General features: G+C 43.4%; 1 long non-coding RNA gene across 1 annotated transcript in view; it reads right to left on the bottom strand.

The window, feature by feature from the left end:
- Window positions 1-3,892: 3,892 nt before the first annotated feature.
- LOC143828684 (uncharacterized) overlaps window positions 3,893-16,073 on the bottom strand; it is a 91,439-nt gene continuing 79,258 nt past the window's right edge. The window contains exons 3-5 of the long non-coding RNA XR_013227832.1: window positions 14,783-14,893; window positions 4,687-4,738; window positions 3,893-4,515 (exon numbers count right to left, since the gene is read on the bottom strand). This is a non-coding gene — a long non-coding RNA (uncharacterized LOC143828684). The remainder of the gene's footprint in view (window positions 4,516-4,686; window positions 4,739-14,782; window positions 14,894-16,073) is intronic.

Genomic DNA, 16,073 nt, shown 5'->3' with positions numbered 1-16,073 from the left:
ATATGAAGTCTCTGAGGGAAGTTATCTGGAGATCTGTTTCAAGAATCAATATATAAATAACAGCCAGCCAAGTCCATGTCTCCTTTTAATCTAGAACAGGTGAGTCAGGGAATTCTCTAAACAGGTAGCTGAAATCTGTAATGCAGGCTTTCTCAACCAGGGTTTCATGAAAACCTGAGACTTCTTGATAGTCCTGGAAGGGTTTCCCGAATGGATGGGAATTAATTATTTTTTTACATTTTTAAATTTTGTTAAACATTCATTGGGTGATGTGACCATATATGGTCATGTCAACCTGCCCCCCCCCTCCAAAATGGCCAATGATGGGCCTGATGGAGGAGAGAAGGGGAGGAGCCTTGGTTGTGCATATAGACAACTCTGCTTCCCAACCGTATTCTGCACAATTGTGCCACTTCTGGGTTTTCTTGAAGGGTAAAAAGTTGAGAAAGATTTTAAAAAATTGAGAAAGGCTCCTATAATGTGATGACTAGGGTGAATCAATGTAAGCTGAAGTTGCAAACTACTGTTTTTGCATAGTTTACTGGTTAACAGAAGTGTGTTCAACTGATCTAGAAAGGAATCACTCTAAGATCAGGTTTGCAGTCTGGAGGTACTATTAGATCCTGTATTGCATTTAGGGGTTCTGCCTCCAGGTAAGGCCTATAGATCTCCTTGAATTACACCTGAAGAAAACAGCTGTTTTGGAGGATAGACTTTATGGCATTGTACCCTGTTAATGTCTTCCCCTCCCCAAACTCCAGCCCCCTGAGGTTCCACTCCTAAATCTTCAGGAATTTCCCAACCTAGCACAGTCAACCTAGATTTGTTCCTTCCTGGAAAGGATGATCTTGCCACAATTATCCATGCTTTAGTATAATCATGGAAAGGGCCATACAGGCCATCTTGTCCAACCCCCTGCTCAATGCAGGATCAGCCTAAACCATTCAAAATAAGTATCTCTCCAGCTGCTTTTTGAAGACTGCCAGTGAGGGGGAATTCACCACCTTCTTAAGCAATCAATTCCACTGCTGAATTACTCTGTGAATTTTTTTCCTGATATCTAGCCGATACCATTCTCCACATAGTTTAAACCCATTACTGCCGGTCCTATCCTCTGCTGCCAAAAAGAACTTTTCCCTGCCTTCCTTTCAGTGAGAACCTTTCAAATACTTGAAGGCAGCAATCTTGTCCCCTCCCAACCTCCTCTTCTCCCGGCTGAACATTACTAGCCTTTTTTCAGCCTTTCCTCATAGGGATTGGTCCCCAGGCTCCAGACCATTCTCCTCTGAATCCTCTCAATTTTGTCCACATCCTTTTGCAAGTGAGGCCCCCAGAACTGACCGATCTGGTATGCAGTGGAACTGTGACATCTTGTGATTTTGATGTGATGCCTCTGATGATACAGCCCAAGACTGCATTTGCCTTCTTTACTGCCACATCACACTGTCTGCTCATATTTAGCTTACAGTCCACAAGTACCCCAAGATCACGTTCACACAAACTGCTATCCAGAAGTGTATATCCCATCCAGTATGCATGCTTCTAATTTTTGTGACCCAGATGTAGAACTCTGCACTTCTACTTATAAAACCATATAAAAACTAACCCTTCTTCTTCTTGAATTGCATCATGTTCTCATTTGCCAACTTTTCTGGCGTGTTTCGAACTCTATCATTGAACTCTATCTCTGTCTTCTGGGGGTGTTTGCTACTCCTCCCAATTTGGTGTCATCCACCAATTTAATGAGTAACATCAAAACTATAAAGGTAAAGGTATCCCCTGTGCAAGCACCAGGTCATGTCAGACCCTTGGGGTGACACCCTCTAGCGTTTTCATGGCAGACTCAATACGGGGTGGTTTGCCAGTGCCTTCCCCAGTCATTACCGTTTACCCCCCAGCAAGCTGGGTACTCATTTTACCGACCTCGGAAGGATGGTAGGCTGAGTCAACCTTGAGCCGGCTGCTGGGATTGAACTCCCAGCCTCATGGGCAGAGCTTTCAGACTGCATGTCTGCTGCCTTCCCACTCTGTGCCACAAGAGGCTCTTTTATCAAAACTATAGATGAGTGTATATGTAATTGCCTCATAGGGTTGCCAATCTCCAGGTTAGGTCCTGATGTTATCCAAGAATTGCAACCCATCTTCAGGCTACAGAGACCACTTCCTCAGGAGAGGCTGGACTGTATTAGTATTACATCCCTCCTGAAGTCCCTTCCCAAACTCTGCCCTCCTGATGCACCAGCCCCCAAAACCAAGACTTCTCAAGCTGCAGTTGGCAACCCTATTGTGAAAACTTCAGCTGTTTTAGAAGATTGTTACAGTGTTACATTTTGAGACTTTCCATGGTGTTCAGAGATTTTCATCGGCTCTGTTTGTTTCTGGATACCATTAAAAGTGCTGGTGCTGATACCTTAAGAATTAAACTATTTGAGACCTGGGTATCTGAAGGACTTTCCTTATGAAAGTGGCCATCAGCTAATATTATCATCAGGCTTTGTAAGCTGTTCCCAGCACATCTTTGTCACATTTTAGGTACTGGGTGACATCTGTATTTTTTATCTGGTTCAGATGTGCTTGGTTAGTGTGTGAAGTATTGTTTTAGGGTTCATGAATTTATTTTTATTGCTGCCATAACTGCTACTATTTTGTTTCTGCTGTCTAATGTTGTTTTCATTGTTTTATATTGTTTTGCTTTTATGTTTCTCAGTGTATCATTGGTGTTCCATATAAAGTTATTCACAAGGTAACTAATCAAAGCTCCCATATTATCTGTCTCATGATTTGACCCTACTTCCCAAGAGGACCAAGGCTAGTCACATTCTCAGTTGATTCCATTTGCCCTTTGTGATGGCATTGTGTGGTCACAGGTAATTTGGCAGCTTGTCACTGTGATGTTGTCTTGTTCCCTGTGTGATCCCTGAGTGGCCATCAGACTTTTAAAAGAACCCACTGATATTGTCCTCTCTGTCTGTATGTGATGTGTTTCCCTTTAAATATGCATACTTATTGCTAGACATTTCATTCAAGTACCAGCAAAGGACATATGAAAAATTGGCCCTTCCATTTAATATACTACTTGTGTGACATGTAAAACAGAATCTACCACTATGCCTATTGGGTAAAGTGCACAAAAGCTTAAAGGTGATGATTTTCAATTAAACTTTACTTTTTAGTAATAGAAGCCCCAACTTTATGTGATGAAAAAAACATCCAAACTTTGCTATTCTATTCCCTTGTAGCCATTTCCATATTCAGCACTGTGTTAAGTGTACAACTCAAAACTTTCCATGTACCTGGCAGAGGAAACGGCTGTTCTTGTAACTGAGAGCATGACTTGTAATTCTTTGGTTACATCTGCTAACTCGATTACCCCCTGCAACTAGAAAAATTAATCATTTATGTCTCAAATTGGCCGAACGTTAGTAGCCCTGTGGAGGCAGGAAAAAAGTTCCTTAGTAAAACATTAATCTTACTCTACTCGTCTCTAATTTAGACAGGTTTTACTAGTCCCAGAGCCGAGTTCACTGATTTCTTGCTCCCATCAACCGAGTAAAGCTGCTACAGGCTTTCTCCCATATTGGCATAATCAAAGCCCAACTAGCACTCCCCGAGGCCCTACTGTACTTTCTGTTCCTATGTAGCTTTGTTTTATGTGACACTGAAAGAAGGAGCATTGCAAATTTTTCAAATATATTTGTTCATGTTTTCTTTTTAATGAGGTGAGAAAAGAATCTGTTTACCGTTGCAGCATGGGGAAAGATTGCAAGGGGGGTGGATGTACTAATGCAGTGGTCCCCAACCTTTCTGAGGCTGGGGACCGGCAGGGCATCAGGCCGCGCCCGCGCGGACTGCACCCGCTCATCGGGCCGCGCCCCCGCAGGCCATGCCCTGATTCCCTCTCCCCGCCCTCCCGCAATAAGAAGTTTCCCGGGCCGCAAGCTTGCGGCCTGGGAAGTTTTTTACTGCAGGGGGGGGCGGGGAGAGGGAGCCGCGGCCCGGCGCCACGGCCTTCGCGGCCCGGCACCAGGCCGCAGCCCGCAGGTTGGGGACCACTGTACTAATGGTTTCACCTAGGTCATTGCAGTAGGATTGAAAGCTAAAAAGATAGCTGCATTCAGAAATAAACCACCAGGCATGAAAGACGTAATTGAGACCCCTTTGTGCATACACCGTTTACTTTCGATTAGCACTGAATTCCAGTTGGTATGCCTTCAATTTGAATCCTGTGTGTGCACTCTGATTTTCATTTAATGAAATTTTCATTTCATTTAAAATCTGATTTTCTCTTTGGAATCATGGCATATGTGTTTGGCATACCAGTTAGAAAAAGGGATAATCTGATATCACAGAGGCTTTCTTTTAGTGGGGGCATGGTAGGTCTCTCCTTATTATCAGTTTTGTGTTGGGCTTGATTTTGAAATTGTAAAAACAGATTCTTCCAGCTGCATTTACTGTCCTGGTTGCCCGTTTAGTGGTCTCCATCTTAACCCTTGTTGTTTAAGCTCCAGTATTATCCTTAAAAAAGAAAAGAAAAAGAAACCAATAAGTTTAGAAATGCATTGATTCCTTGCAGGAATCCCATGTTTGGGGAAAACCCATTACCAGGGAAATCTTTATGTTTATGTGTGTATGCATGTGTGCTCCATTACCCCTCAGAGAAGCAAGAAGTTACCAGGAGATACAAACCAGCTTGCGGGGGGGGGGGGCTTTCCCCTACAATTCTTTTGGTGAGAGGATCCTGCAGAAAAAAGGAAGACTCAATTAACTGACCATCAACTCCCTTTTAATGTACCCCGACTCACCTAGCCATCTTTTTGCTTCTGTGTAAAAACCTTTCCTGATCTTTGCATCTTCTAACACTTTTCTTCCCCCTTCAGTTTTTTTCTGCCCATCACCTACCCACCTTTTGAGTGCTTTTTCTTCCTTTTTATTTTCTCCTTGTAGTCCTTTCCCACCCTCCTCCTGCTCTGGTTCAGAGTTGGTGTGAGGGCGTCCAAAGCTGCCTCAGCTAGGGGCAGAGAGGGCTAAACTTATGTCACTGATTAAAGAAAAGGCAACAATTTCCTTTATGATTAATTGGAAACCCCTTCTTGCAGGAAAGAGGGGGAAATGATCTGGTGACTTGCAGTTTCAGGGACTAAAGAAAATAATTTTTGAAATAATTTTAATTTAAGTAATCTTGTTATAAGTTGATACAATTGAATTATTGAGTAATTGCTTATGTCCTGATGAACTGGAAACTCAAAACCTTATTGTGATGAATTTAGTATGTTTTAGAATTTAGAATTTTGTATACTTCTCTGCTCTGAGGTCAATCTTCCCTCCAAAATAAAAATGTCCCCACACAGATGGAATAGCCCTAGTAGTGTGATTTCTTTACTCTAAAATGATGCTCATGTTTTCTCCCTGTCATTGCTAGATCATTTGGTTTTACTCAGCCCTGAAACTTTTGGGGAAGTTGTAGAGCTCTTTCACTTAAGACCTTTTTGTCAGAATGGCACTGAGGTATTTTTAATAACAAACCAATAAAAAAAATTAATATACAAAAAGGAAATGGGTAGTTGGAATGAGGAATCAAGTTTTTCATACAAATCAGTAATATTAGAGTTTAAATTCTTAATTACAGGTTTTTAGTTGTTCATAAGCTTTTCTTTCAGATGTTGAGATTGCTTGTTAACTGAGAGGTTTTATTACTGTGTTTATCCTAAAACATGTCTGTTTATCTTTTAATTTTGTTCTTTTGGAATTCCACTGAACCCCCCTGAGTCCTAGAAAGTGGGCACTCTTAGCTAGCGCCACTACTTTCTCCCTTCCTAGATGAGCCAATATCCCATGCCTACTGAGGAGTCTGAAGCTCTTTCTCTCAGATACATGAGTCTAAGGAAATGCATGCACCAAATTTCCCCTTCTAATTAGTCAGTGATTTTCCTTTTCTTAGAAGGATTTTCCTTTCAATTTGGCCTGATTTGGGACTTCAGACCTCACCACCCAAATTACCATACCACCCAAATTACCACTTGGCAAATATCTGCCCTAGTTGTCCAGACAATGTGTGGATTAGCTGTCAGTAGTAAATTCTGTTCTCTGACTAAATTTCTCCCTAGAGTAGATGATCAGCTCAGGTTCTTTCAGAATTAATCTCTCGCCAGCAAACAGCCACATATCAATTGCATCTCAGCTGCTACTGGTCAATCAGAGCCCTCAGAGTAGGCTCTGCTCTGGCTCTATCTGCCTAGTGAGGATTTTTAAACTTTCACTCTCTTGTCACTTTCATTTCAGCATTTAGGACCTTATATTTTTAGTGCTATCTGTTACATTTGTTTATTGTTTCTTCTTCTTTCATTTCCTTTTTCCATATTTATGCTTCTTAGCATGTGTATCTATTTATATTAAAAACTCAGAATGAAATCTTTATTAAAAATGCAGAATGCAAAATTAAAACTGAAGGAGGTGTACAGAGAAAGAGAGGGAAAGGCAGAAAGAGAGAACACCAGGTGAAAGTGCACTTTGAAAATACAGGAAAACACCAATGCAGAAAAGGCCTTAGCCTGGTTCACACATCCAAGATAATGAAGTAGGAACAAAACTGAAGTGCATAGTGTTGCATACCTCCCAGTGAGGCCTGGGGTTCTTCTTGAATGACAAGAGATCTCTAGAGAAAAAAGAACTGTTTTTACTGTTCTTCACTTTCCCTAGGAAGCATAAGAGGGGATTCCAAGATGTGATCCTACATCTGCAACCTGAAGTACTATGGCATAGTCTGCAAACACATTCTTCATGCATGGACCAAGTCAGAGGCTGGAATGTGCTTCTAGGTAATTAATCACTGATTTTGCACCAAATATTTCTTTGAAATGAGGGCCACTATGCATGCAATTTCACCATATGTTCATAGTTCATACTTCAACACAGCAACCATGTGGACATGCAATTCTATCTCTGGTGTGCTAATGTTGCATGCCTACAAGACTGCTGACCCTCAGGTGGTACAACAAACAAACAAAAACTGGGGTACGCAGTAATTAGAAAACACCAGGAAAAGGGGGGATGTGTAATAGTGGTTCTAAAACTACAGTAAATAATGCCTCCAAAGTTCAAAATACTTATTGATAAAGCATCATTAAAATAATCATCAATAATAACCATACAATAATATCTTTAAACCGCCCGTGGTGCCACGGGCGCCACAGACTAAATAAATGGTTAAGGGGCCTTGAGGTGGGATTTGTCTGTGATGAGGAAGGGTCCGGATTGGACCCTTCCTCACGACAGACAATCGGAGGGACCAATCGGCAGGCGCAAAGCGCCTTCCGATTGGTCCCTCCGATTCCCAGCCCCAGCAACTGCGAGCAGCGAAGCGCGGCTGCCGGGAGTTCCCTGCCTGGTGGCCTGACGTGGGGAGAGGCGCGAAGCGCCTCTCGCTGTGTCAGGCCTCCGCCCGAGGGAGCCCCCGGCAGTCGCGCGAAGGCCGCCGCCGCCGAGAGAACGCGACCAAGCCAGCCACCGCCCATCAGACCGCCGACGCAGAAACACAGACATTGAAAAACAGCCACCCACAGTAAGTGCCTAGCGCCCGCTGCATTTAGCTGCAGCGGGCTTGATTACTAGTAATAAGTATAATGCAAAAAATAGTTCAGGCAGAAGTCCAACAGGAGCTGAACTATTTTTGTATTATAGTAGTTATATTATTATATTACTGGTGATTATCTTTAGAGCCAGTATTACACAACTTCTAGTTGGTGACTGGAGGTTTCTTGGAATTGCAGCTGATCTCCATACCATCAAAATACCTTCCCCTGGGGAATACAGCTACTTTGGAGGGTGTAGTCTGTGTTAGCATAGCTTGTTGAGGTCCTTTGCTTCCCCAAACCCCAACCTTCAGTTTGGAGAGCCAGTTTGGTGTAGTGGTTAGGAGTGCGGACTTCTAATCTGGCATGCCAGGTTTGATTCTGCGCTCCCCCACATGCATTCAGCTGGGTGACCTTGGGCTCGCCACGGCACTGATAAAACTGTTCTGACCAAGCAGTGATATCAGGGCTCTCTCAGCCTCACCCACCTCACAGGGTGTCTGTTGTGGGGAGAGGAAAGGGAAGGCGACTGTAAGCCACTTTGAGCCTCCTTCGGGTAGGGAAAAGCGGCATATAAGAACCAACTCTTCTTCTTCTTCTTCCCAGGTTCCACTGCCAAATTTCCAGGAACTTCCCCAACCCAGAGTAGGCAATCCTATTTCAGTTCACTTCTGACACCCTTCTAATCCTGCTGACTTCAGTGTACTTAGTAGGGGATAACAGCTTTGGATTTCGCTCCAAGTGGCTGAGAACCCAGTTCACTGCAATGTTGCACTAGCTCAGTGGGTGAGCATCTGCTTTGTATGCAGAAGGTCTGAGGTTCAAACCCTGGCCTCTCCATTTAAAAGGACCAGGCAATAGGTGATGTGAAAGACCTCAACCTGAGACCCTGGGGAGCTACTGCTAGTCTGAGGAAACTATACTGGCCTTGAAAGATTGCTGGTCTGAGCAGTATAAGGCCACTTCATGGGTTGCTTCATGATTAAGTTTTCTTACCTACCAGCATCCCATTTACATGTGGACATACATGTAGAAAACAAGGTGGAGGATGCCTAAGAGTCTAAAGAAGACTCTACTAATTTGAGCTACATTAATTTTTTTATGTACCCAGTATATTGAAGGGGGGGGGGGCATCTCTGCAAATATAAAACTGGGGGCAAGTTTCTAATGGTGCTTTTCCTGGCAGAAGATGTCTTTGTTGCATTGGGGAGCATTCCATAGACTAGAGTAGTACAATCCCTTCTACCAGCACAGGATGACTCCACCTCCTTGTACTTTATTATATGTAGACTAGATCCTAGTTGGCTTTCTGTCTTCATAAATGACTATGAATGTTCCTCAGCCAGACTCCCTTTACTGAAGCAGGGGAGATGATGACTCACCGGCCCCAGTCTCAAGCATTCCCATCCCGGGCTGCCACATCATGTGCTCTTGCGGTCTCTCCATTGTTTCCAGTCCAGGTATGTGTTTCCATGGCAAGTGGATAAGCCACAGCTGGACAGGAGATCAATATTTCCCTCCCCCTCTCCTTTGTCTGATTTTTTTGATGACTCAGAACAGAAGCCGAAATGTGTGCCAATTATTCTCGGCAACCTGAAAGCATGAGGGAGTAGGAAAAGCAAGAGAAAGGAGAGGACAAAAGCAGGGCTTGGTGTGGACTTCACGCCAGTTCTTCTCTTAACATAATCGTTATGGGTAATGACTTCCAGACCGCTCCAATGTGTTCCTTATTACCTTGTACTGATCTCTTCCCCACAATCAACCTGTAAGATTGTAGGCCTTCCCTGAAAGCAGCCCTGCCTTGGAAACTGGAGCAAGAGGTTGCTTTGGCCAAGGATATTGTCGTCAGCTTTCTTCCTGAGAATGTGACCTCTGTTGCTGCCTCAGGAGCCCTAATGGAAACTAGGCCAGGATGTGAACTCAAGAGTTGCTTTTCTCACTGACTCACTGGTAAAAGTTGGAAGATTATGTTGTATTCCTTTTGGTAGGACAGATGACCTTCCCCAGTTGTGCTCATGTAATGATTACATATTGAAACGGACTAACATTTCATGCAGCTGGCAGCCAAAGCTTAAGAAGTCATAAGGTTGTTACAGTTGTTGCAATAATAAGGGCATGGGAATAGGTATATTAAGGGCATGGGAATAGGTATATTTTCACCCTGTGGAATGGATTTTCATTAGGCAAAGGGCAAAAAAAAAAGGGGGGAGGATGGGGTTAAACAGTGTGGTGTAGAGGTTAAGAATGTCAGACTAGTATCTGGAAGGCCTCCAAACTCCCACTCACACCATGGAATCTTACTGGGTGACCTTGGGCCAGTCACAACACCTTGCAGGGGTGTTGTGAGGATAAAGTTGCGGAGAGGGAAATGATGACTAAAGGCCTGGAAAATGGGAGGAAAGGCTGGGTATGCCAGGTTTGATTCAGCACTCCCCCACATGCAACCAGCTGGGTGACCTTGGGCTCGCCACGGCACTGATAAAACTGTTCTGACCGAGCAGGAATATCAGGGCTCTCTCAGCCTCACCCACCCCACAGGGTGTCTGTTGTGGGGAGAGGAATGGGAAGGCGACTGTAAGCTGCTTTGAGCCTCCTTCGGGTAGGGAAAAGCGGGATATAAGAACCAACTCTTCTTCTGCTTCTAATTTCATGTGAGAGTGTCCATTTTCATTTGCACATGGGGGATGCATATGATCCTCTGCTAGCACCTTCTGGCAGCCAGTACTGTCACCATATTAATGCCCCTCCTCATGTGGCAGTCATACTTTGGCTCATGGAGGGGTGTTCTTCAGAGTTTCTTTCACATATCAGGGACCTTGTCCTGCCACTAAGCATGTAACTTGCTGGCCAACCTTTCTCCCCCATGGACCACCCAGTGGCCTTCAGTTGGAGTGGTGGTCACTTCAGGGGGGGGAGTGGTGTCTCTGATCTCTGGTTATAATGATTGTTGGGTGGCCTGGGCTCTCTGCCATACATGCAGCCTTTTGTACATGCTGTGTGTTCCCCCATCAGATGATCTGGTAACCTTCAGCCTGGGGTAGCTGCCACAGCATAGAAGTGGCACAGCTTATTGAAAATCTTTTGCTTGAACCCCAAACATTGCCCACCAAGGCCTGGCAGCCTTGGCTGGAGGCAGCCATTGCCACATGGGAGTTTCCAGCTCATTGGGATTTACTTGGCCTGGGCCCTGCTGTGCACATGGTCTCAGTCCTGGACCACTGCAGGACAGGCTGTGGGGTTGGTTTAACTTGTCTTCCCAGTCCCCTTCCATGGTGGATCAGGGACACGGGGGAGTTTGCAGAACCCAATTGCTTCACAGCACTGGGCTCACAGCCCTGGCATCAGGAAATGGCTGGGAGTGTCTGCTCCATGCTGTGTCACTGGTTTGCCTGTTGGCGCATGCAAGTTTTCCTTGCATCACTCCTAGACCATGGGGCCTTGCAATACAGGCACCAACTTAAAGCTTACTAACTGTTGTCCCTTTATAAAGTTTATATCTCCAGTACCTAGCATTAGGTTTTATGGCAGTCGTGGCTCTGCCCGGCAAAGTCACATTTATGTTAGATCTGGCCCTTGTAACAAATGAGTTTGACACCACTGTGATACAGAGTGCAGCCAGATTGCAACTGAATAAAACAAGAGGAGCATCTGACAGTGAAAGCCAGTAAGGAACTGATGAGGGCAACTATCTGATGCAGTTCCTTTACCCCTGGAGGTCTGACCTATTATTCCCTTAATAACAGAATGCTCCCACCCCCACCCCCTGTGCTCTGGACAACTTTGCAACGGCACAGATGGTGCTAATGTGTGGATGAGCTGCCAGGTACTTTGTCCTTCTCCTTTCTGAAATTAAACTTTCTGTTGAACTCTGGAGTCTGGGTGGGGTTTTGATATACTCATGCCAGGACTTGAAAACAAAGGCAGTCTTTTTCCAGTCACCCTTCATAAGTGTCTGCCATTTGGGTAAACATAAAGTGCCCTTGTCTCTCCAGCAACGTTTTTGCAGGGGGAAATAAAAGTTGCAGGATTTTTTTTCTCCCATTAGTGTAGGAAGTATTTCTGCAGGGTTTAATAGCAACCTTCAGTAGTGCTTACTAAAATTAAATATTAGCCAGCATTGTAATTAATGCTCTTCAGTTTAGGAGTACGAGAATTTCAGCTAGACAGACACTTATTGTCCACTGGTAACCAGTGCTTAAACAATGTAGATTGTTGTCTTGTGTATTGGTTTTATTACTGTGTTCTTGTATTATCTAGTCAAACATCTTGTTTTCCAGAATTGACCAACCATGTGCCTCTGGGAAGCCTCTAAGCAGGTCATGAAGGTAACAGCCCTCCACTGTTACATTTCAACAATGGGAATTTAGGGACATGCTGCCTTGGATCTTCGATGTTTCATTTAGGTTTCAGTGAATTTCATAAATTAATTCTTATTAAATCCATGATTTGTTTTGCTGTTAAAGGAACAAAGATTGACCTGTGGAATTCAGTATACTGGCCCTTGCTATATATGAGCACAAACCCAAGAAACTGCTGTATACTGAGTCAGCTATCGAGGTCACTATTGTCTGCTCTGCCTAGCAGTATCTTCCAGGATCTCAGACAGTGGTCTTTCACTGCATCCATTGACTGATCCTTTCAACTGGAGATGCCAGCTGTTGAATCCAGACCAGGCTGAATTCTGGAGATTTTTCGTGGTGGGATGCGGGGAGGATCACTTGGGCATGAAATTGGGGTCACTGTGGGTGGACAGGTGAGTTCCTGCATTGTGCAGGAGGTTGGACAAGATGACCCTGGGGGTCCCCTCCAACTCTATGATTCTATGAATCTGGGACCTTCTCCAGGCAAACCTGATATTCTGCCACAGAGCCACAACCCCTGCCAATATACTCCAAATCAAATGAAATTTGACTAGAACTTATAAAAAACCCTGTTGCTAGCAGCAGAATAAAATCAGGCTCCCTGTTGTTAAAACCATAGGAATGTCAAATGGAACCACAGGGAGCTTTTTCTGGTTGGGAAGGGCTTTGTTTCGTGGGGCTTGTGAAACAATTTGGCTTTCAAAAAGGAAAGAAGGAGGAAAAGAGCAAGAAAGTTAATCTTTGTGTATAACTGTATCAGCTTACCCAGGCAGCTTTTTTAAAAGAGAATTTTTGGGCTTCATGGGTGATCAGCTTTTTCTGACACACATGAAATGCACTCCTGAAGCAGAGTAAGATTATAGCTGAGACTGGTGGTCCTAGACAATATATATCTTAGAAGGTGGGCTCCAAAAAGAAACATTTTAGAAACATTGGTTAGGGCTACACCAAACAGATTTCTCTTGACCACCCAGCAAATCTTTATAATTTGTATTTAGACAAGAGAGCATTGTACAGTATATATTGACCACTGAGGAAGACCCCTGTGGGTCAAAACACATTTGGTCTGTTCTTCATGTGCAGTTAGATATGTATTGTTTTTATTTTGTTTTTAATATACTATTGGTGCACTCTAATAAATATTTGTAATAATTTTTTAATATTGTTTTAACATTGTTTTGCAGCTCAGCTTTTGAGTTCCTGATTGGCAACATATACTTAAAGCAATTTACCTAGAAGTATATCCCACTGAATGTAGTTGAATGTAGCCCCTACCATATATCTGAAGTTGTAGGGGGGTGGGTCTACAGATGTAAATTGTGTCTGTACTAGCTGCTAGAGAACAACACTGAGAAATGGCAGCAAAGAGCAATCTACTTTTGGTGGTATGGGATAATTCCTATCCTTCAGATATACACATTTAATAGGAACACTGCCCATGTTCTTTCCAATACCTAATGTTTGTGTTCTCCTGCCAACTAAACCTGTTTGATCTTACTTGGGGATGATCAGTCTAATACAAAGCACCAGTGAACTCTGAGATAACTCAGGTAGGTCCCATAAAGGACTTCTGTGGATAAACACTGGCAATTACCAAGTGGTGCCTGAGAATGGCACACACTTAACCATGGGTAGATGGGTGAAGAATCCCAGCAAGCAATATGCACTTTGCACACACTCAGAAATCTGGGAGAGAAGAGGAGTGATGAGATTCTTCTGCACATTAAATACCAATAGGTTACCACTGTGAGAAATGGATCAGGGTCAAGATTTGGTACACAGTAATCTGACATGTAGCATGAACTGTATGAACAACTGTATCTCTTTACCACAGGTGTCATCTGGCACTGCCAGATAAACTCATCAGTAGATATCCACATGATTTATCTTCTGTGGCCAGGGACTCCAGAATGTTGCCCTCCTAATGCTCCCACTTGACAATCCTCATATGCCACCTTGAACTTGGTAGTCTTTGTATGCCACCTCAGGCCTTTGCTGTTTCAAATATCTTCTCCATTCCCTGCCTGGTCCTCTTTATAAAAGAAATATCTAGTCACTGACATACTTCACCTTTCTTCCCAGTTGGGACTCAAAGCAGCTCACATTATTTTCCTCTCTTCCATTTTATCTTTAAAACACCCCTGTAAGGTAGGTTAAACTGAGTTTGTGTGACTGGCCCCAAATCAGCCAGCAAGCTTCCATGACAGAGTAGGGATTCAAACTTGGGTCTTCCAGATCCTAGCTCAGCACTCTAATCACTGCACCACACTGACCCTGGGTCCTTCAAAGAAAAATTACCCACTTTTGCCACACTCGTCTGCTTTTAGCTTTCAGGCCTATCACATTACTCTCAGTCCTGACCCATTCCAGCTGGCAGGAGAGATGGAATGTCCTCAAGGCCAGTGAACAATTCCTGGGCCTATTATGCATGTATCAGTTTTCAATGCAGTCAGTTCACCAACGCTTTTAAACTGTCCTTTTAAATGAGCTGTGATACTGCATGCCCCCCCCCCCGTGATTATGCACCTCAAAAAGTTCCTACAGAAACTCTGGGAGGGGGATGAGAGTTTGGGGAGGGAATTCCATTGCTAGACAACATTATTCGCATTCCAACGAACGTCCACAATTAACATTTCAATTGTAATCAATAGCTTTAAGACAGAGAGCCTTGGTCTGAGGAAATCAAGTTACAAATGACTGATTTCTGGGCAAAATTGCTCTAAACTGGCTATCAGAGAGCCACCCAGAGTTAAGGCAAAGCCCCTTCCTTCCTAAGAAAAAGCCACGTGGAACACCTATGCTGACCTTGGGCTATTACAGGCAATGGGAGACTGAATCAAATTGCATATTCACCTGATTGCTGACAACGAGGAAGAAGAAATCAACCACAGGTACCGCAAGCACCCGCCCCCCGATCACTGATCAGAGGTAGAGCTTTGTAGTCTCAGGAGCATTCACAGAAGTCTGTGGAGGAAATGAATACCACAGGGTAATTTCTACTAATTTGCATAGCAAGAAAGTTGGCTGGATTGCCAGGGCAAATGGCATGTTCACATAAACACTGACAAAGGCAGCAGGCTCTCGAGTTTCATTGGTAGATGGGGGACTGCGAGCAAAAAAGGGGAGGAGATCAAAAACACGCTGACATTTATGCATCAAAAAAAGACCGTTCTCAGTGTCGTAATACAAGAAAAGTGGCCGTAAAGTTAGTTTCAGAAGCCTCACTGATAAAAAGCTGCCGGAACTGTGGCCAGCATTTGCAATGCAAAAACAAAAATAATACAATGGATTTTGTGCTGCAAACACAGTGACACATTAAGAATAAAAAAATAAGATATTGTTTTTGGCAGTCTTTTTCCATGATGCATATACACCCTAGTTGCTTTTATCAGTCATTATTTAAAAAATGTCTATGAATACCCCCTCACATTTTTTTTTCTTTGGGTAAGAGGAATTTAGAGGTAAATGATGATATGGAGACAGAGATGCACTGATAAATACTACTATATCCATGGAGTTTATATATATTAGCCTTACACAGTTATGGTGCTTATATACTTCAGACTAGAACTGGACAAGTTGAGGATAAGGCCTCTGTGGTGGGTCTTATACAGATACTGGTAACTGTTAATGTCCAGCCTTTCAGATTGGTTTTACGAAACCTATGTTAATTATGAAAAGTTGCCATAATTTAAAAAAATAGTTGTTAGCTCAAACTGATTATATTATTTTCCATATGAAGATTTCTGTATTGCAGTCTTATGAATTCTTGCATATTCCAAATGTGAGTGGCTTATGACATGGTGATTTATAACCTTGGCCCAAGATTTATTTTTTGATTGCGTGCTCATTTATTTATTTGATGCATTTGTATACTACTTCCAGGAAATTTTAAAATGTTACAATTAAGCAAAAACTGAAAGGTAAAAAGTCAGCTCAGCTAGGTTTCTTTTTTGGGTCAGCAAGAAGTGGGTCAACTATGTTTTTAGGACATTTTCACCTGCACATCAGTTGTTGTTGTTAGCTGCAAAGTCGTGTCCGACTGATCGCGACCCCATGGACAATGATCTTCCAGGCCTTCCTGTCCCCTACCATTCCCCGGAGTCCATTTAAGTTCTCGCCGACTGCTTCGTCCAGCCACCTA

This window comes from Paroedura picta, chromosome 2, assembly GCF_049243985.1.
Source record: "Paroedura picta isolate Pp20150507F chromosome 2, Ppicta_v3.0, whole genome shotgun sequence".
NCBI lineage: Eukaryota > Metazoa > Chordata > Lepidosauria > Squamata > Gekkonidae > Paroedura > Paroedura picta.
This window is presented reverse-complemented; position numbering and strand designations above follow the sequence as displayed.